The sequence below is a fragment of the Lycorma delicatula genome, chromosome 1 (assembly GCF_047948215.1).
Source record: "Lycorma delicatula isolate Av1 chromosome 1, ASM4794821v1, whole genome shotgun sequence".
Classification (NCBI taxonomy): domain Eukaryota; kingdom Metazoa; phylum Arthropoda; class Insecta; order Hemiptera; family Fulgoridae; genus Lycorma; species Lycorma delicatula.
Window position 1 is genome coordinate 235,125,153 of NC_134455.1, and position 23,919 is coordinate 235,149,071.

Genomic DNA, 23,919 nt, shown 5'->3' on the forward strand with positions numbered 1-23,919 from the left:
CGTACTAAATCGCTAAATAAGCTATAATAATGTTGCCAGTCAAGAACATTACTTCTGAAAAAAAGTAAATTAATCGGTTTTAGTTACGTAAGCTTAGTAGCTGTAACTACATTAACTACTTGATCAATTGTCGTTTGCTTAATATTATCTACTAAACATTGTAATTTACATTCAAATCTTCATAAATCGTCTTCAACCTGTACAAGATCTAAACAAATCTCATCATCTTCCATTTCAAGTTGCGTTTGAATGGCATCATATTTGCCTTGCAACTCTTGAAGGTTTCTTAATTTAATTCGTAAAAGATGAACATCAATTTGAGAGACATTATATTTTTCAATAAATGTACCGATTCTAGTTACAGAAGATTTAATTGATTCTCTCTGTCTAATTAATTGTTCTCTGTTCATTATGAATTAACAGTCTTAAATAACAATGTTAGAAAGATTTAAATGAAATTACTTGACGGTTTGAAGAAATAAGTTGTTGTAGGCTGTATTTCATTTGAATAATTGGCAACTTTAATAACTCGCTTTTAATTAACCATAAATTGATATGTTGAAAGATTTGTAACATATAACCTGGATTTTTTTTGACAGAAAAAAAATCAAATCTTCACATATCCGACCAGGTGGAAAAAAAAATGGTTCGAATAACTGTGCCTAAGTGCCCCTTTTATTACTCAGAACTTATGCCGCTGGATCATCAACGTCTTTAAATAAAGCCCTTGTTGATATTATCAATATATATTTTATTTATAACACATTTAGACACATTTTCACTTATTTAAATATTATATCATTAGTAAATTATCTCACATTGTTAAATGTAAACTGGTGTACATGTACAATATTAATGTTTAAAGATTTATACAATTAATGTATTTGTACTTAATTTAACCTTTTAAATTACGTCTTTAAAAATGATTTTTTAACCTCCTGGATCACCGTTAGGTATTGCTTCAGAGAATGAGATGAACGATTTGTAGCGTGTGTGAAAATACCATGCCTGCTCGTGGTTCAAACCCGGGACCTCCGGATGAAAGGCCGAGACGCTACTACTCGCACTACAGAGGCCGGCATCTCTTGATTTATACTAACAATACTGTTAGAAAGAAAAAAATATATAATATAAAACAGTTGTTGAACTCGACTGGCAAAACAAATTTATATGGTTTACATAACTAAGAAGAAAAGAGTTAAGATAGTTTATTTACCATTAATAAGGAGGGCAAGGAACTGAACAATCGGTACATTCCGGTGCCTACGTTTTGGTTATATTTCATTATATTAGGAAGAAAAACAAACATAATTAAAAAAAAATATATATTATTAATATACGTGTCGACATATTTGCGATATATCGATTTATAATAAGTACACACCTGACCACCACGACACATGTACTAACGAATCGGGATTTTCAGCTAGTGATCGATCGTTACATTTCAGTGCTAAGCCAAGGGGGACGAACACACATACCAACGCCCTTTAGTAGGACAGGATTATTTTAAGTAACTTTAAAGAGAGATTATAATTTTGCACTTGGATTATTTAATAACTGTTTATAAAATACATATAGATTTATTTTTAATTTAATTCAAATTTAGGATCCTAATTAATGTTAACTCTTTAAACACGTAAGAAAGTAAAACAGAAAAACACGTGCATTAAATAATTGGTTACCAGAACAATAAAATAAGGATACGGGTTTACAATCTTTACATAATAAAGAAAAAATCTACGAGTTTTCATATTTGAACATGTATGTATATATTTTTCATAAGAAATTTAACATTTTACCCACGTTTAATTTTATTTTTGTATAGCCATTCTTTTTTAGTAAATTACTTTAAAACACTGCATAATTATAAATAAAATAAACATCTTCGTCAAAGACGCTAAGTTAATCATACAATAATAGATTATTGTTTTAAAATCTTATTAACAGAATTTTCAGCTGCGACTGGGAAATAGAAATATAATTATAAAAAATCTTGTTTAATATCTATCAATATGATTATATAGTATTCCTGAATACGTCTTCTGTTCAAATAAATTAATAAATAACTTATTATATTATTTTTAGATCTGATTTTTTTTTTTTTATTATGTAGTTGTACAGTTTTGAAGTTCTACTATACACAATTAACTTTGACTTTCCGTAAAGAAAATCACCATCATACAAAAAATCAGTTTAGTACACAAAATTTAAAGAATTACTTCATGATTTTGAAGAGAGTAACAGAAATAAGGTTATAAAAAATGACTAAATTAAAAAATAATTTTATCATAAAACTATGAAATACTTAAATGGATTGTTAGAAATAAACACCCTTTCAGTAATATTGTTAATAATTACGATTATTTAATAGTAATATATACAATATTAATAATAAATGGAAATTCACGAAGACTAAGATAAACTTTTAAGTAATGTGTAATCAGGATACTGTATATTGAAAAACATAACTTCTAACTTTTTTCTAAAATAATTATCTGCACAACTCATTCTGGGAGACGAAATACAATAACTGTCTTCCAAAATAGAGGATTGGTGTCCACAGATGGTTTTTCAAGGCTACTCTACAGTTTAGTGTAACGCACCAACATTACGCAATGAAAGGTACGATAATTTATTTTTAAATTTAACATTATTAGCAAATTAATAAATACAAAGAAAGTAATCAGGTTATTATAATTGTAAAGGATTCGTACAAATTGGTACTTGATACATAGAAAAGAGCTTAGTAAAAAATTTTATTTTCTCTAAACACAATGTTAGTTTTTTATGTTATATAAATATTTAATACTGAATAATTTGAGCAAACGCCGTCTAAACAAATATTCATCACTCTCATTCTTTATACGTAACTACTTTTAAATCACATCCTGCAGATTTACAAGAACACAAGTTATACATTTTGATATATTCATTGTATTCTCCACAATCATCTTTAAATAGATGAAACTAGATGATCACAGAAAAGATACCATAAATCATTATTTAACCTTCAGCTTAATAAAACACATTGTCGAGGACAGGATATTTTACCAAGAAAACCTTTCATTCCAAGAACTTTAAGAACCTTCATTACAGAAAGAACATTATATTGAGAATCGCCTTCATTCTGAAAAGGACGACTTATACATGATTATGTTTAGATAAATAGTGTTTCAATTGGATATCTTTAAATATAAATTTACACTAAATTAATGCTTTGTTTATATTTACCACAAAGTCATTCTAAAGCAAACGGCTGTCGAAAATAACGATTAATTTATTAACACACTAAAAGAATGTACAGTTATAAAATTAATAACAAATTTTAGATGAAATTAAATAATATAACTTAATAACTTATAATTTAACTTATTTGTCTAAACTACTCTTTAGACAAATCAGAAGAAAACTTACGTTTTTGTAACTACTGAAAAAGAGTGACAAGAGTCACATCCGCCACAGTGAACACATCGAACTTACAACGGAAAATGAACCTCTCTTCAGACAGCACTAAGGAAATTCATACGAAAGGTAACAAATAACAAAAAGAAGAGAAATGAGCAAGTAAAGTGCTGAATGAAAGATACTGCGAAGCAAAAGGTCAATCCTAAATACACCCTCAAAAGATATTTATGTGATTTCAAAAAGAACAATTATTCCTAAAAACGGAATGAATTTGCATAGCTGTCCAGCGCCATTAGTAATTTTGAAGCAAATACAGTTTTAAAAATCTAACAAAACTATAAAACATGTATCCGTTTCTTGAAATAATAGATCATAACTTCTTGATGCAAACCTTTTTCAGGCACAACTACGCAAACAAAGTAACATAGCCGAAATCATATACTCAGAATTAGTTAAAGTGTATAACTTCATCATATATACCGAGTCATTTAATAGAAAATACTACCACAAGATCTAAGGGAACAATCAGAATACGATGGACAAAACAATTGTAAACAGATTGGGTATAATAAAAATTATACAGATTGGGATTATATACAGACTGAGTACAAATAAAGATAATTTGCAACATCTTCTCGTATCATCGATGTAGCAGTACCTGCCGATCAAAACATAACCAAGAAACAAGAAATATAAATATCAAATTTAGCAGATAAATTTAGACGGATTGTTCATCAAAAAGGTAGTATGCGTTCCTCTAATTTTAACCACATCCACCTATCTCCCCCAAAATGTACGGGATCTATATTATGCCTTCTCACATTCTTCCTCCTCAGTTTTTAACAAAGCAACAATTCTAAAAATTTGCAATGTTGCCAAAAAATTTTTCCAAACAGAAAAACGTTTTTATCGTTTAAAAGTAATCGTCTACTAGACAAATAAAAAGTTGAAAAATATTTTCTTTACCTATAGTAATAATCTTTCTTATTTCGTTACTATGGTAATAAATTCAGTTTGAGTTTGAAATCAAATTCAATAAAATAAATAAAAAGAAAAAACTGCTCGGAATTAGTATTAAAATAAAATTCAAGTACGCGCGGAAGGAATTTCAGTTTTGTATTCTCCTGTAATAATTATATTTAAGCTAAAAGAAAGAGATGGTACTTTTTCTTCACATTATTTTGTAAAAATCAACAAAACAATAATATATGAGTAAAATATACATGTCTCCCAATGTTCAAATATATCATCTTGTAATAATTTGCTAAATAATAATTCTAAAACTATTTTTTAACAGTTTGAAAATTATAATTGTTAATTAATTTTAGTTCTATTTAATATATAATTATAAATTAAATTAAATTAAATTATAATGTACTAACTTAGCTTGGCAGGTTAAAGAAACATAGAAAAGTTACATTAGAACAAATTTAATTTAAAGCCAAAATACATTTTGATATGTAGCCAAGAAAAGTATTATTTAAATCCTAAAATGATATTACATTTTCGATAGCTCTCATACGTTCTGTTTCTCTTAGCTATTTACTCGCTTAATATTATTTTTGTATTGTACATAAAATGTATCAATTATTACATTGTGTCAGTGTATAATGACTCAGAGACATAAAAAGGATTTTGTCCTAAATTTGTTTTATTTAGCCTTGATACACATATATCGTCTTACACTACACTATGAGTTTAATAATTATATTAAACCAGGGCTCATGTATCAGCACGATTCATAAAACTGTACATCAGTATTTTAATTAAAGTTGTTGGATGTTAAATTCAGTAAAAAAATCAAACGAAACTTTGTTTTTTACAATTTTCATGTAATTGTTTTTGTGCGGCGTGTGCTCCAAATTTGTATTCAAATTTATCTCGTGCAGAATTATTCCCTTGGTAGAAATATTGTCGACACTAACTAGAGTTAAAAAAGTAATAAACTAATTTTATTTCCTGAAGTGCCACGATGTAATTACGTATTGCGCCACGATGTAGTTATGTGTGATAATAATCTTTTTCTTAATAGTAAGTGTGTATGTGTGTGTATATATATATATATATATATATATATATATATATACAGAGTCATTCATGGAAACCGGATGTTTTGAAGTGGGTTGTACTCGGGCGTTCGTGGTGGGAGGGGCACGTGGCTGGTGTCTGACGTTTCCTTTATTCATAGCATTTACATTTTAGTCATTGAGATGGAGCCGTGGACGCTAGACCAACGCCTGTACGCGTATGACAGTTTTGTGCGAAATGACGAATCCGTAACTTCTGTTCAGCGAGATTTCCGCCGTCAGTTTAATATCCATCGTAATGCAACTGTCCCTTCTCGTAACACAATATTTTGATGGGTAAACAACCTTCGAACAAGTGGTTCAATATTGAAGAAAAAACCACCGGGTCCCCGACGAACTGCTAGAACTCCGAACATCAAACGAGTAAGGGAAGCCATTGTCAGAAGCCCACGCCGCTCTATTCAGAGGTATTCAGCAGCGCTTCAAATGAGCACAAGTACGGTATGACGAATTCTGCATACAGACCTGCATTTCCATCCTTACAAGATAGCCGTCGTGCAGCAGTTAAACGAGCAAGATTTCACGCAGCGATTACAATTTTGTTGACAAATGCTTACCATTTTTGAAGAAAATGAAAATTTGTTATTGTTAATGAGTGACGAAGCCCATTTTCATCTGAATAGCTTCGTCAACAAACAGAATTGCCGGTATTGGGCGGAAAAAACCCACATCAGCTTCACGAGAGACCACTTCATAGCCCAAAGGTGACTGTCTGGTGTGCAATAGGAAAGGTCGGTGTTATTGGACAATATTTTTTTGAAGAAAATGACGCTGCCGTAACTGTAACAGCTGATCGTTACATTGCGATGTTGAATACGTTTTTCATCCCCGAGTTACGAAACCGGGAAATCGATTTTCAAAATGTGTTATTCCAGCAGGATTGAGCTACAACGCACACAGCGAGGGCAACGATGGCTGTTCTCAGTAACTTGTTTCCAGATTGGGACGGATCGTTTCCAGATTCGCCGACATTCCTATGCCCCCTCGGTCCCCCGACTTGAGTAGTTGTGATTTTTTTCTGTGGGGGTTTCTGAAATCGCGTGTGTACGGCAATAACCCGCGTAAATTGGAGGAGCTAAAGATCCCAATTCGTCATCACGTCACCCAGATTGATGTAGACATGCTGCAAAGAATTGAGGCCAGTTACCGTGAAAGGCTACAACAATGTATTGCCCTAAATGGACATCACTTGCCGGACATAATTTTTCGTTCATGAGTAAGTAACAAATGCTTTGATTTAACAAGTGCTTCAGTACCAATCAAATTTTTTTAAAGTAAATATTCAATTTTTTATGATTATTTTAAAAACATCCGGTTCCCGTGAATGACCCTGTATATATATACATATGGTATATATACCATATTTATAATATGATATCTTTATTGCTTATAAGTTACATTTGTAAGTTTATACGTTTTGCTGTTGAGTTTTTCTTAACATTAAATAATAAACAAATACAATATACAATGTAAAAAAATAAAAGTTTTTCCCGAAAAAATAAAGAAATTAGAATTTATTGCTTGTAATCCCTTTTATGTTTTTATTTCATATATTTCATACGTTTAATAATCTTTAATAATTTATCTATGTATATCAAAGATAGCACACTGAATTTAAAAAAAAATATTTTAGGTATATTATTAATCGTAGATGGATGTTAGTCTTATTTCTAAGCAGTGTGAAATATTTGGTATGTTGAATTCAATCATAATATTACATATATGTAATTTGTATTTGTCGTGTATATATATATATATATATATACACGTGTATATTCATGATAATGTACTGTAGTATTTTATTCCATATAATTCAGAATATTTTATTGTTATTATAACTTTTTCAATGAAATTAACTATATTGTATATTGTAGTTATTTAACTTGGAATGTAATTACTGTAATATGCAATACAATTCAGTTATGTTTGTACTAAATAAACTATTTATTTGCTAAATAATGTTACTTTTAATTTTTGCCTATTTATTACAAACAGCAACAAGATTATTATAGAATCTTTTAAACGGATCTGCAGTTTATACACGGTAGTTTCTTTAAATAAATTCCTCTACAATTATAATAACTTAATTAATTTCTTTATATTTATGAATTGCTTAGAAATGTTAAATTTAAAAATAAATTATCCTACCTTTCATTGCATAATGTTGATGGGTTACACTAATTCGTAGCCTAGCCTTAAAAAACCATATGTAAGCTCCTCACCACTACTTTGGAAGACGTTTATTATATTTCTTCTCCCAGAATGAGTTTAACAGAAAATTATTTTAGAAAAACATTATGTTTTTCAATATAATTTGATTACTCATTACTCAAAAGTATGAGTAATCATACTATGTAGGTTATCATGTATGTAGGTTATGTAGGTCATCATGAATTTCTATTTGTTATTATGTTTATTATATATATATATATATATATATATATATATATATATATATATATATATAAAGTCCCAAAACAATAAAATAGTTAATGTTTCAGCGACAATTTGCTGTCAATTTAAAATAAAAATTCATCACTTTATTTATGTATAGTTCTAAAAGACATTGCCGAATCAAAAGAGTACAGATATATATAAAAGGCGAGATAATATTTGTTATATATTTTTTCAACTTCATTTTCTCAAACACAAACATATACATCAATAAATATTTTCTTCCAGCTCTACTAATATTGTAACTAAATGATAGAATTTTTTTAATATAATACGAAATCATCGAGAAATAATTGAAGATAAACAACTTTCTTATATACTTGTATACATACTTAACACAAATCATATAATAAAAAATTAGTCAAATTTTCTCAAATATATTGATTGAAAATGCAAAAACTCTTGCCAGCCCGGTTTCATACTACAGAAATCTGAAGGAGCTTGTAATACAACATGTACGGTCGATGATGTATATGGACATGTATTAAAGTGTGCTAAGTAGCAATGAATTTGTATAACATTAGTAACAGAGTATTTTCTAACAGACGTTAGTAATAAGTGAAAATAAGAAATAATATGGTTAAGTAAAATAGTATAGTTGCCAAATAATAATGAAATTAATATTAAAATAAAAGTGATGATAATGAAGTAATGAACAATAAATAATTATGAAACAATAGATTACGTATTTTAGTAAATCGATATACTCGTATATATAACAAAATATATTTTAATACAAAAGATTTAATAATATGATGATGTATGTTGATTATTATATGAAATATTTGAAATATTTTTCAGTATGTTTAAAAAAAATATTATTACAAAGAAATATTACTATAAGAATTATTTAAAATATTATACACTCGTATTATTTGTAAAGTAAAGCGGATGTAATAACTGTTAATGACATTGAATCTGAATCAGACTAGATATATTAAGTGTTTAAAAAATTAATAATTATAAAATATATTATTAAGTTAGTTATTATTAAAGGATTAAATTGAAATGAAACAATTTAACTGAAAATTAAAAATTCAGAAAATATAATTATGAAATACTTAACTTGAAATAACTTAATAATGTTGTGTGAAAATAATATTTATTATGTGAAACATAAAAAAATGATTTAATGTTGTATTTAAAAAACGAATGAGACTATGTATAAAAATATTTTGTGGAATACTTGTAGAACTGCACTACATAGAATTCTTACCATCAAAATTTGTGAAATTACTAAATATATTACTAAATTTATGTTACAACGTATGTACAACAGTAGTAGTTAAATGTGGTTACAGTGTCAATAGGATCCCTGGCTACCACCAGAAGCGCTAGTGTCGCAGTCAAAATTTCATATTTTCCTGCGGGAATTTCCATTTTCCCTTGTCGTGTTGGACCGGGAGATTTGAAATTCCACAGGGTAGCCAAAGTACTTATTTTTTGTCGTGTGTAAATATTAATTATTTATTTATTTCAGAGGTTGGTAGGATTGGTGTACAGCTGTTGTAGTGATGTCACTCGTCACCGGTGGTATAATTAAATAAATAAATAATATTTACAGTGAAAGAAACTGGTCCGGCTAGGTTTCGAACCGGCGACGTTTGGTCAACCGGGCAGTTGACTGACGCCATAAACTAATCGGCCGCTGCAGCTCTCCGACATGCGGAATGAAATTTGTTCTACATAAGTAAGAACCTAATACTAAAACCTCCTAAACCCGCCACCTCCATCATGAAACGTCACAATCACACTCCGACAACCCTTCCTAACCTAGCATCCTACTCGCGACATAAGAAGAAAAAATATCATAATACGACCGTCCCGCCTTTTTTTCCGTCAGGAGGTAGTATGTGTGTGTGTGTGTGTGTGTGTGTGTGTGTGTGTGTGTGTGTGTGTGTGTGTGTGTGTGTGTGTGTGTGTGTGTGTGTGTGTGTGTGTGTATGAATAAAAGATAATTATTTAGTTGAGGTACCTCACCCTGAAATAACAAAAAAACATATCAAATTCATTCATAATTAATATTTATTCATTTAATGATGTATTTTGGATATCGGTAAATATAAAATTATTACAAATTTACATAGTGATAGAAATAACACATAACACAATAATAATCGAAAAAAATACTTATATCATAGTGAAACATTATATTTAAAGATATAAACATGAAAATAAATTAGAAATTGTTAATCTTAATCAGATTGTGATTATACTTCTGCAGAATCATCAAACGCGCGATTTGGCAAATCAATGTGTATCTCACTTATAATTCGCTATAAATAGTGAAATCGTATTTTATAATGACAATACTATCTTTTAAATAAAAATTTGGCCATATCTCCGTGGAAATGGTGTATGGAATTTCCATAACGCGTTGTACTTTCCATAACATTGCTTCTTACTTTCCTCCATTAACGTTCAATGGTCTGCGTATATGCCCCAGTGTCCGGATGTATAAAATTGTACGTATGATTAACAGTTAAGTGTTGGAAGCCTCCTGTTTGTAAACAATCATAAGATTTCCAACAGTCACTAATAATTGTAGTACCTGGGTGCACATAGTTCTTTATAATTCGGAGCAAAGTTTTCTTATCACGTGTTGTTACTGAAAACTTCTTTTGTGACTCGTTGTATTCCACCTTAATATCCAATTTCCATTTATAATTCTGCCGTGATTATATTTTCGTTTACCGATTTTGGCTTCATCAATTTCTACAACTTTGCCTACTCCACCAACCTTTTCCGAATTAGTACAAAATATTCAAAACAAATTTCCCAAAAATAATTGCTCCAATCTACTACACCACTAGACGATAAATTTAGCTCACTACACAACATATCTTGCCGAGGTGGATTTATTACACACCATGTTATGGAGAAAAGTAAAATAACAGGTAATTCTAACTTAGCAGTGGCTAACCATGATTGGGTGTATTGCGAAATGGCTACATTACACTATTTACTTTCATATTTATTATGTTTGTTAAGTACACGAAGGCCTTTTCTACAACGAAAAATGTGTCAATCTTCATTCACCTTCATTTCGTGGAAATGGACATTGTCTGTGTTTCGGAAAATGCCATGATTGTAAAAAAATTGTCTCGCATTATCAACCGACTGAGAGAATTCAATAAGTATAATAAATGTAAATTCACAATTTTTACAGATACATTTCAGGTCCAGCAAATTTTTTTTCATCCATTGTAGTTCTCTCTATTTACTTACTGAACATTATAAATTCTATAAAGAAAACTGAGAAAACGCCGTGTGAGAATAGCAGACAACAATGTAATGTAATGAATTTTATAAGTAATAAAAGTATTGTAGAGAATAAGAAAGAATTCTACATTACCCGGAGGTGAGAATCTACATTAACAAGTGTATCAATATTCAAATATCTACTTTTCCGACACTTCGTTTCCATCATAAAATATATTTCAAAAGATTTTACAACGATTTGTTATGTTTTTTGTGATTTCAGAGTGAGGCACCTCAACTAAATAATTACCAAATAAAGATTTAGATGTACCTCGAGAATAATCCTGGTGGTTGTGGGCGCTGCACCAGGAGACGTCACAGTGAAGAAACGAGAACCTCGTCGTGGCTAGAATACGCGGAGGCGGTGTCTGCGTGTGTTTATGTGTTTACGTGCGTGCGACAACGAAGCAGCAGCACAAGATGTTCACCGTACACATTTGGCGCGTAACTGAAGAAAAGCTGACGAATACGACCTAATGTCGATGCAGAGTTGCGTGAAAAATGTGCCACGCCCTGTCAATCAATCGCAGCGTTCGGATAACCATTCTAAAAAGGTAATTACCAATTAAAATAAAAAAACCAATTCTCTCCTCAGTAGGTTATAACCAGCAATCAAGCCGTGTTTGCTTCTTATATAAGTTAACTTCGCACGATTTCATCATACACAATCTGTCTTTCAAACTGTAAATATTGATTAGTGTGTTTGTTGTTAATATTGTTTTTCTTTTTAAAAAAAGTAATACATTTAAAATCCATCATGCATAATTTTATTTTTTTGTGAGGTCTCATCTTAAACAAGACATAATTGTCTTTCTTTAGAGAAGTTTCATCGTAAATAACAAAGTTTTATCGTATCGATAATTCATATATGTATATATATATATAAGTAGTATAAAATGTTTTAAATGTGATTCAAACACTCTTCTCACCATTCGCCGCGTAATTCGACAACAGATTCTGAACCTGATATCAGATTACGGCCGCAGGCCTTGGAACCTTACATCCGGTATTGCTAACAGACTACTGTCCTAAAACAATCGTCCTAACATTACAGTATGGGGTTTAAAGTGTTGTAGTCCTAAAAAGGACTGTTTTCAGGCGTCCATGTGTTCTGCGGATCTGCTGGAATACGGTCTGAAACAAAGAAAACAGAAGATAACAAAACGCATTACACGTTAGAAAATCTTTAATAAAATAAGGTATGTATAATTTCATTTGTTTATAAAAAAAGAAAAAAAATAACATTAGAAAACCTTTTAAAAGAATGTGCAATTTCATTTTTTTCAGTTATTATTGTACTGCATAGAAAATATGTCAACCCAAAGAGTCGTCCGCGCTATTATCAACATCTTGCTTGTTAGATGGAATCTGGAGGACGAGGAATATGTTGACGTGTTAGAGGTCTTCTGTCAGCACAACAGATCTATTATTGATTGCCTTAAGACGGAGGGTAGACGATTCGACGGCATCGTCAAATGGTGGATACATAAGTATTAAGATTCTGAATAACTATTACCTTCCTCTTCTATTTCACAATTATTAAAAAACAAATCACTAATATTTTTTGCAGCTACGTACATGGTGGTAAATTTTGTAATGGAAAAGACCGTAAGGATGAAGGAATCATCAGACTATGTTCTGCAGCCTTCATCTACACGGGAAAACCAAAACGGTAATTAATGCAGATTTAGCAATTACATTATCAATGCCCAGTGGCGGGAGTCTATTGAAAATATCAACGAGACTCTCACCCAATTTATTCAGAATGGTAGTGGGTGGGTACTAAATAAGGTGAATCGTGTAGATTTAATCGTTGTTCGGTATCGTCCCCTAAACGACGGCGCTAGTTCATACATTGAAATACCATCGCAAATACATAGAATAAAAGCAGTCATTAAGGTTAAAAATTTTTATTATCAAAAATGTTTCCTATGATCAGTTTTGGCCTATCTCATCAACCAACCTGGACGAAACTACCGTCAGTCCGGTTATGTCTGACTCGAGGGGAGGCGAAGATGATCGGTATCGAGTACCCTGTAAAAATTAAAGATTTCGATCGATTCGAGCGGCAGAACCCGGATATCAGTATAAATGAATACGGTTACGAACTGGCGAAAGACGATGTTCGTCTATATCCAGTTCGTGTTACCGATAACCGGGGCCGCGCACACATGATCCATTTGTTATTAGTGGCAGGCGACAACTGAGAAAACTTTCACTACTCTTTCATTAACACAAGAAACAGATTAAAAAGAACAGTCACGACTCTTGACTGGACTGGCAAATCACAAAACAACCTGTCAGTATAGTCCTTACTGTTTACATCGATTTAGGTCGTCCGACGATCTTGTTCTAAAACAGAACTTGACGATATATATTGTCGAATGTAAGCAGAACGGGCTACAACGGATGAAGATGCCCCTTCCTCACAAAGAAAGGAAATGTGTTACGGATTTCGGGATTATTCATCCATCTTCATGCATCGTATGCCGTTTATGCTGATTTCGAGTATTTTACAGTACCGATTGACGCTGCAACCCCTTAACCAGTTTATACCAGTTTCACGAATTAAGTGGACGTCCAGTTATCATTGAGTTAATTATGTAATTGTTGACGTAAAGAGGAAGATTTATTTCGGTCCTATATTGCACCGAGCGACGAGTGTCGGGGATAAGATTGTGGAAAATATCTTAGATGATCTTCTCGAGCACGGTAGTCGGTTACATAAGATTATGACCGCAGAGAACCCGTTGAAGACAACACAGGAGGACACAGTAACCTTTATTGAGGCTACAGATTGCTTTTTGTGCCATCGTCAGCTGCTTGTTGACCGCGTACACCATCATCGCATACGACTGTTCAATATCTCGGTACCCGTCATAACGAATGTAACTTGAATTGCAAACGCAATTATTTTTCCACAATCTTTTCCCCAAAACTCGTCGCAACCACCACGACGAGTTTCCATAACCATCGCGGATACGACGTCCATCACATCGTCCGCGTTCTAGGGAAATGATTTCCGCTATGATTTCGAACAGATACGCTAAGGTCAACTACCCCATCATGATTCCGGATCAATACGGCAGCACCCGTCCCACCACCTGAACACAAACTCCGATTCTAGCAACCTTTATGGAACCGCAATGGTGGAGCCTATGTTCTATGGGGGTTTTCGGTGGATGAGTGAAGAGGAATTCGAAAACCTTTACATAAATTCTGTCGAAGAAAAAAGTGACAAGGGCTACATCTTGGAAGTCGATTTATTGTATTCTGACCATCTTCACGACCCGCATGAAGATTATCCGCTTGCCCCTGAACGGAAAACCCTAACCGACCGAGTGGTTTCACCCCACTGTAGGCTTCAACGTTTTTGAACCAAAACGTTTACAAAAGATAAATCCTTTTACAAAATATCCTTTTACGTTTACAAAATATATGAAATCCAAACAGAAGATATATATAACGATATTCTCGAAGATTTCAATGATTCGATGCTTCTGATTATCGCTCCGACCATTGGTGCTTTAGTACAGTGAACAAGAAGCATTCGATAAACTTAAGGACGAGATGAACGGTAAACCAGTTCGCGAGTTTGTGGGGTTACGTGCAAAGATATACACCATTTACGAGTTCGACAAAAATGAGAAGACTGTAGCCAAAGTTGTTCTTAGGATATCTATCGCGAAAGATTTTAGACATGAACTTTTCAAGGGTTGTCTCTTCCACAATGCCATCACCATTACCGATGCACATTGTATAAGAAGAGACGATCACTGAATATTTTCCGTTCACTAGTCAAAACAATATTCATCACCTTACGACGACAAAAGGTAAATTGAAGAGAAAAAGACCGACACACTTCCGTACGATCATTACAGTTTAAAACGGACAGACGGGGACGAGGATGATGATCAAAATTTGATACCGTGCAAAAAACCTTTCTTTCTTTTTCCTGTTTAGCCTCCGGTAACTACCGTATAGATAATTCTTCTGAGGATGAATGAGGATGATATGTATGAGTGTAAATAAAGTGTAGTCTTGAACATTCTCAGTTCAACCATTCCTGAGATATGTGATTAATTGAAACCCAACCTCCAAAGAACACCGGTATCCACGATCTATTATTCAAATCCATGTAAAAATATCTGGCTTTACTAGGACTTGAACGCTGTAACTCTCGACTTCCAAATCAGCTGATTTGGGAAGATGCGTTAACCACTAGACCAACCCGGTGGGTTCGTGCAAAAAAACCTAGAATCGAACAACTACCGCAATTATTTGATCATAAATATTTTTAAATTAAAAATGTTATTTTTCGTATCTACATTTATGGTTTTCCTGTGATTATAGCTGTAAAGAAATAAATTATAATTTATTTATTTAAAAAAAAAATAATGTATTGTAGTCTAAAATTATAAATTCTTGTTTTTTTTAAATTGTATATAGTAGTTTGAAAGTAATTTATATTCTTTTATTGGTAAATTACAGTAGTTTTTATTTTACTTTTTTTATCTATTAAATTACATTAATATTTATTGCATATTTATTATTATTCATTCCCTAAACAATTTTATAATCCAAGATAATAGCACAGCAATCCGCTGACTAGTACACATCTGCCTTACCAACCATTATATCTACCAACAATCAACCCATTGCAAGTAGCCGGCAGTTGTGAACATACATATGCAACAGATTCTTTTTAGAGGTTGAATCGGGATATAATCTTAGTTTTTGGTAGTTCATCCTCGGAGTCATACAACCATCCTCTTCATTTATCGGACACAGTTCACTAACGAGCACGGTACGCTTACCCTAACACTGAAGATACTACTGAAGAAATACTCTTGAAGTTCTTACTGAAGATAGTCCTCCAATTCCATCCATATGGACATACTATAAGAATTTAACCCAAACGACTTGTCAACCGTTATTTACATGAACGGTTAAACCAGCTCGTCATTAACTTGTGTCGTACGGTAAATGTTTCGTAATAGCTCAATACATCTTTCGTTAGGTAACTCCTGTTGGACCTCCTTAATAACTGCTAGCCAGGTTAAGCTTAAGGTATTCATGGTTGAACGTGTATTACTACTGTTGTAACCTACCGGGTGAATAATTTTTCACATGCAATATCATTTATTCTACCTTTGATGTACAGTTCCATAACCAGTCCCTCACCCACTATCACCTCCCGCCAACACATGCAAATGTTTTACTTTTAAATGACATATTAATACACATATATAAATATGACATTAAAATATACTAAGCTAAAATTTTAAATCTTATCATTTATTATTATAAAATAACTATGTACTTATAATCAGAAATCACTCTCGCTATCATCACCATTGTTGGTTGTTTCATTCTACTAACATGAGATATATTTACCAATTTTACCATGTTGTAAACGGCACTCGTGAGAAATTGTAGTTGAACACGTAATTTGGGACTTAGGTGGAGACTGCGATAGTAAATTCGAAAATTACCGTACTCCGTCAGCGGACACGTTTCGAAGACATGGACCACTTTCAATCTGTTTAAGAAAAAACTCATGGTTTCCTTTACCGAAAACATCGTGATGTCGAGTCCTAGGCCACCTTCAAAATTCTTTTCAAAGGTGATCCATAACTTCGGCTGTTTTAATTTTCTAATCGATTTTACAGAGTACATCCATTGCAACATCTCAATTTCTTGAGGCGTTGATGATTTGGATGCAATCCCTTTTAAAAGAGATATCCAAGGAAGCGCACTCAGTAAAACGGGCGAATTCATTATCACGAAGTGTGGTATAATAATTAGTGTTGCAGTATATTAGAAAATGCAGTCTGATAACCAACTCCCTCTACTCTTGCCTACTTACATTATGTCTTTCATTACATTACACACACAATATAAGATATAACAATGTAAAACAATTGTGTAGTAAAAACAACTTATTTTATTAAATGACATTTTTTAAATAATTGTTACTCGTATCAGTTACTGTTGTCGCCTCTGGTGAATGGTGCGGCAACCCGCTACAACCCGACGTCAAAGGGCGCAAACCCATTATGTATTAGTAGCCTCCGTACGCACTTGTCACAATACTGATTACAGCAAATTTGGAGCTTACAGCACCTAAATATCATGATATACGTTATTATTAGTTGATGTTGACATGATGGTAGAGAAAGAGAGAATGAATTTAATAGAGATTTTCTATCTCTATTCAAAATATTTACGTTACAAGCAAAAAAAGATAGAAAAAATATATTTTGTCTTTCTTTAACTGGAAAACGATAAATTATTCTAAAAGAAGATAGAACATTTTTTGTTTTTCTTTATGCAATTTATAACATTAATTTTCATTGCAATTAAAAAAGATATTATCAATTTTCTGTCTCTCTCTTTCTCTGTCTAAATGTGTGGATGACAACAAATTATTTTTTAATTTAGTAATTTTTTATAATCGAGTTTCTGTTACTACCTTAAAATCATGAAATAATTCTTTAGATGATGTGTAATGGACTGGTGGTGATTTTCTTTACGGAAAGACATAAATAGTTGTAAAGTAAAAAAAGAGATGAAGTCTGATTCGAAACGATGCGATGTCCCTTCCCTAGTAAGATCCCAATATTTCATTAATTAAAATTTTATTTGGCTATAATTCTGGAACCAATCAAAATAAGTACCACTTATGATTTTTTTTTTTTTGAATTGCTGTCTTGACAAAGTAAATTTTAATTTATGAATGTCATATATATTTTTAGTAGTTGACGGGGTGCGCCTATCCATTTTAGTAAATATATGACAAGTGAGCGGTTGGGACACGAAAGCTGGTGGTGCATGACACCGCGCTTAGTCCGCTCACACTATTAGGTAGACTCTAGAAGTTATTTAGGACACTGGTCGCTAAACTGTTTCAAGGATGCTCAGTAGCCGTTTGTGGCAAGACATTCGGTCGTATGCTTTAGGGCGACCGGGATGGTGGCGGAAAAAATGCCAAGCAAACCAAAACCACTTATGATGTATTGTTGAATAGCTCTCAATGTAGGCTTATTACTGTAGTTAAGAAAAAGCGCAAAATCCAAACTGTTTTTGATTTTGGGCTTTTTGGACACTTTTATTTCAGTCGATATTGCAATCACACAACTAGATGTTACAACAGTCCTAAATCCAAAATTCCAACATACTACGTCTAATCGTTTTTGAGTTATGCGAGATATTCACGTACATACAAACATGCATACGTACGTATAAACGTCACGCCGAAACTAGTCAAAATGGATTCAGGGATGGTCAAAATGGATATTTCCATTGAAATCTGGAAACCGAAATTTTTGGCGATCACAATACTTCCTTTACTTCGTACAGGGAAGTAAAAGAAGGAGATGAAGTCTGATGAAGTCAATGTATAAACCAGATTTTGAATGTGTAGCTTTTGAGTTTGAATTACGTAAGTATAAAACAACATAAATGTTTATAACCTAGAAGAACCAACAATTGTAGTCAAATTCATTTTCTGGCTAAACAACAATATTTAATTGATTATGTGTGTAAATATAAATCATTTTACAACTTGGTGTATAGTATTAGCTACCTCTCATCACAAGGGATATTTTTAATTTATTACGACAGAATATTATTCATAAATAACTAAGTAAATAACAAAAGTTAACTTTTTTTTTAACGAAATATCTATTGAAATAATTTTAGTTTAAAAATTATAAGTAACAGTGTACCATATTTCGAGAAGTTAACATAGGTTGAAATGAGAGAATATTTGAACAGAATTTAGAATGTAAGACATTGTGTAGTAAGGTGTTAGTGGTTGTGGAAGAGAGGTATGCGGTAGCATTAAATATTAAGAGGGTGGTTGGTTACTATAGGTAGAATATGAAGGAAAGGGTAGTACTATTAGGAAAGGGTTTGTAGTAGGTGTTCTTCAAATCACATCTAACTTGATTTAAACTTCAAGTTGTTTGTTTGTTTGTCTTCCGACCTCAACTCCCTAATACGTACAATCAGGATAAACTCCATCATTCTCTCACTCAGTTTTATCTCTCTCATTCACTATCTCACTCACATACTACACTTTCTTATTCTCATTAAACATTACTATTGTTAATGTTCTACTAACAAGAGAAAATAGTTTTCTAATTTAATTAAAATCCTTTTTAGTTAATAAAACTCAAATTACATGATATCAAATCTCATACAACTTGATTAATATTAAAAACAAAAACGCTTAATTTATATGTGAAACCAGTGGCGTATCTAACTCAAAACGGAAGGGGGACAGCTATCTGAATTTAACTTCTTTCATGATGGAACGATAGTCCATAAAAGGGAACTGCTATGCAATAATATACAATAACAAAAAGAAGAATATTTATTTAAAAATACAACTAATATTGTAACAATAGTTTGCGAAGAATAGATGCAAATTTTATAATTACAACTTCACCTAATTGTTCCCTGTAGGTAAAACCCTATTGTCGGTGATTGCTTAACATAGCTAACATATTTAACATATTTTCACCAATGATGCTTGTTAGGAATTTTTTTATTCGACGAAAGGAGCTAAATGAAAGCTCAGTAATACTTATTGAGCAGGACTGTGAAAAATTAGAAAGAATTTTTAGTAAATCTTTCTAATAGTCGAGAAAAATAATTCGCTCTTTTTTAAAATTTCAATAATATCTGGCACTTCCTGTACCTCATTCCAAATTTTGAACTACAATTCCCTTTCTTCTTCAGTGACTTCTAAATTGTAGAAAGTTGCACAAGATGAAGTACTTTCACTTCATTCCACCAATAAAGCACCTATCATGTTACTTGAATAGAAATTTATCAAAGAAAATTCAGGAGATTTGTCTGCAGAAAATCTGACTTTTAAAGATGATGTAATAGAATCCAAGTAAGAAATTAGTACAGAAAACCTGATGGATTTTTGGTTGAATGATTGCTTCTATGCTTCTGTCGGCCAATAATACGAGTGGTGGCACTTATACCAACATTCAAGAGCATTGCAATGTCTCCTCCTTCTTTTAAGACGGCAGTAATGATGTTCTCCGCATCTTCCTGATTCGAAGCATTTCAAGAATAGGTTGAATGTGCTGGTTGGCTTTGACTATGTCAACAGTCTTCAATTGAAGTGCATTTGCTACAGGTTATATAATAGCGGAATCCCGATCAATTAATGCTTCTGATGAATAGATGAAGATCTACACGCCACTGCATGCATCTCATAAGCATTTTTTTACGCTAGAAGTAGTAGGCTTTTTTATATTTTTGTCTTAAGATCGCCTGCACACCTTCTTCTTTCTTAGACATGGTGGAACATCCGTCGAAACTTAAACCCAACCACTTCTATTTGCGCATCTGCGCAAATCGTAGTTCTTCCAAGGTACCAGGACATTATTAAGTGGTTTGAAACGTAGAAAAAGGTAACGCAGTCGTATTGTTTGAACCAGAAGATGGTTTTGCTTCCTTGTCTTCATTATCATTATTGCTGCTGGTATTTTTTCGTTTGAAATTCACTGAAAAATTTAAAAAAAATATTAATTTGATTTGACCAAATATTAATGGGCACGCGGATTTGGCATCTCGTTGCATTGATTTGACCAGGAAGGTCCTAAATGACATTTTTCAAAATTGAGTTTTATATTGTATATGATTGTACTAGCTGAGCTTAATTAAAGAATATGTTATTATTATAACATTAATAAATTATTTAAGGATCATCGGCAGAAAGTTTATCAGATATACAGACATTTTTTTTAAAAACCACATTTTTGGACTCGAGCTCCAAAACAGATATTTCTATATATCCATATCATAATCATAAATTTGTCACAAGGTAGTAAATTTTTTCCTTTCTTTACTGACGAACTGAAGATAAACTAGAAACGAGCCAAATTTTCAAATATAAAACCGAGCAATTGCCAAAAAACATTACTGGTAATTAAACCACATTTTGAATTAATTTTTTAATTGTTCATCGAAAGTATTTAATATTTCGAATAACTTTATGAAAATTATAAACTTAAATTTGAAACTATTTTATTTTGAAAGATCAAAATAGTCCCAAGTGGCATAACACTGGTAAGCATAGAAAGGTAACAAAAAAATGAAGAACAAGAGAATTAAGTTATAAGCTTTTAAAGTAAGAGCCGCGCTTATGTAAATTTACGATACATACATTGCAAGTTAAATAAAATAATAAAAGTCACAGAAGACAACTTACCAATAAATGTTCTAATATCCATTCGTTATAATAAATTGGATAGCAGGTGGCTAGCACGAAAGAACTAACTTAACAGTGGTAAAAACTGCATACATTACTTACACACTTTTGGGAAAGTAACAACTGCACTGGCTCTAACCAAAAATGCGTGCGCTCTTATATACTTGACAAATAGCTTCCGGAATATTCCCGTCGTACCTTGAGATGAGACTAGAGTGAGAGATTATTCCAGAAAACTCTTTTTGCCCCATGTAAGATGGCGCCGGCGTGTATCATTACTTCTTAAAAAATCTTCTCACAGATGAAGCGTCTCTTGTAATTAGTTAAATAATAATTAGTTAATTAGTAATTATGTAATTAGTTTCTTTCTAAATGTTTTTTTTTTTTTAATTTTATATCTCAAAAATTTGTTATTTATATATTTTAATATACAAATTTTAATATATTTAAAATATATTTTTATATTTTAATAGAACAAAGGTTCTATTTAAAAAAAAAAATTTCCATCGGATGGGAGCAAGGTGGCCCACTTTCCCCCTCCAGATACGCACATGTGTGAAACTTAAATTTTCCTTCCTTTAAATATTTCTATTTTATTGACAGCGTGAACCGAGGACCTGTTTTAACTGAAATTTCTTCAGTTTATGTCTTTGTTAGTCATAGTTACAACCAAACGCATATTCAAAATTTTAGGAGATTTTTCTATTAATTACCTTACTACTTGGTGTCGTATATAAGCAACTATTTTTCACAAAACTTTCAGTTTTGAAATTGAGGATTCTGCAGATGTGAACAGAATATCTACTATTATCACTCCCTGAATGTGTGCTGTTTGTGTGTACTATTTTGTAAACATTAAGGTTATTGTAGACTTATTCTGAATACTGTAACTAAGGGATCTGTAAAACATTATTAAATGTTTTACAGATCCCTTAATTACGCTATTATACCGAAAGTATCTCCTTGACAGTCATCAGTCCGTCATGTTGATGTCTGATATTTCGGAAATAGTGGTTACGATAAGACTAATATGGTGAGCTTTTTTTTTGAAAAAAATACACTGTTACAAGTAAAATAAACTTGGAAAAATGAATGAATAAAAAAAAAATGTATGTTTTTTTTAATTCTTTAATATAATTTATTTAAATACGAGTGTGTGTGTGTGTGTGTATGTGTGTGTATATATATATATATATATATATATATATATATATATATATGTATACAAGAACATGTAATGAGTGATTCATAATGAACGCACAGCGAAACGTGCACACTAAGAAACAATTTTTGAAATTCCGAGTTTAAATGGTTAAAATAGAATTTACTATTTTTTTCTCGTTTACAAATGAACTTGACTTTTGGTTTGTGTAATCCTCATGCAAAAATTAAAAAAAAAATTTCTATATTTCTCAAAATTCGACCTTGGGGTCGAGAAGGGGTGAAGAAAGGTTAAACATTTTGAAAAATGATTGAAAATTTACCCATTTCCGACTGTACTAAATAAAATATTTACTAGATTTGGGCTTGAAAATACTCTTCAGATAAATATCTAAAAAATAATTTTGAGTATTTTTTATTAAAATTTTTCGAATTAAGATTTTTTAAGAAGTGTGACGGTGTACGGTGCGGCTGCTCAACCAACACAGCCACTGCCACTGTTACTGTTTGTGCGATGCGACTGGCTGCACCTTCCTCCGCTTATTTGGATAAAAAACAAAAAATAAAATAGTTTTTAAAAAATGAGAAACTGAGTTCTGTCACCTCCTAGTGGTGTTTGTCGGGTAACACTGACAATCGGACAACATACAATTTTACCCGTCCTTCGTACACGTAACTTAGCTATAGCTATATTGCTAAAAGCTACAGCTACTGTTTTTAAGATTGAGGCCGATTATTTAAAAACCGCATTCTTCAGATCACTCAATGTTTCAGTTCCTGTACTGACCAAACTGTTGCTCTGAAGAAATTACAATAGGCTGTTTTTTTTTGTAAATTGAACAAGTTTTAATATTTATTAATAATTATTATTATCACAAGATTGAGTTTAATGAACACAGTGGTGACCAGGGGGGTAGAGCCTCGGGCTAGACGGGAAGGGTTAGCGAAGCGAGCTCTGACCGGCTAAACGATGCGGCTAAACCGCATCGGGAAACACAAGTAACCATGTAGCGCGGGGGATGGGGTCGCTAGTACTTATATATATATATATATATATATATATATATATATATATATATATATATTTATTTATTATAATGTGTCTTGTATATATTGCAATAGCTGGAAAAGGGTAAAAAATAGATTTATTTAATCGATTTATTGATTTATTGTAGATTTACATATTTTTACGAGAAGAAGTTTAATAACTTCGTCATTGCTGCTTGAGTAACTGATTGATCTTATACTTTTTGTATAATTATAACAGCTTTACTTAACTGAAGCAAAGCCTAGGTTTTCTTCATGCCTTTG

At 31.8% G+C, this 23,919-nt stretch overlaps 1 protein-coding gene across 1 annotated transcript in view; it reads right to left on the bottom strand.

The window, feature by feature from the left end:
- The window catches only part of LOC142329654 (lachesin-like), a 415,510-nt gene extending 407,770 nt beyond the window's left edge, over nt 1-7,740 (bottom strand). The window contains exon 1 of the mRNA XM_075374331.1: nt 7,644-7,740. The gene's annotated coding sequence lies outside the window, so the exon portion shown is untranslated. The remainder of the gene's footprint in view (nt 1-7,643) is intronic.
- Between the last annotated feature and the right edge of the window lie 16,179 nt (nt 7,741-23,919).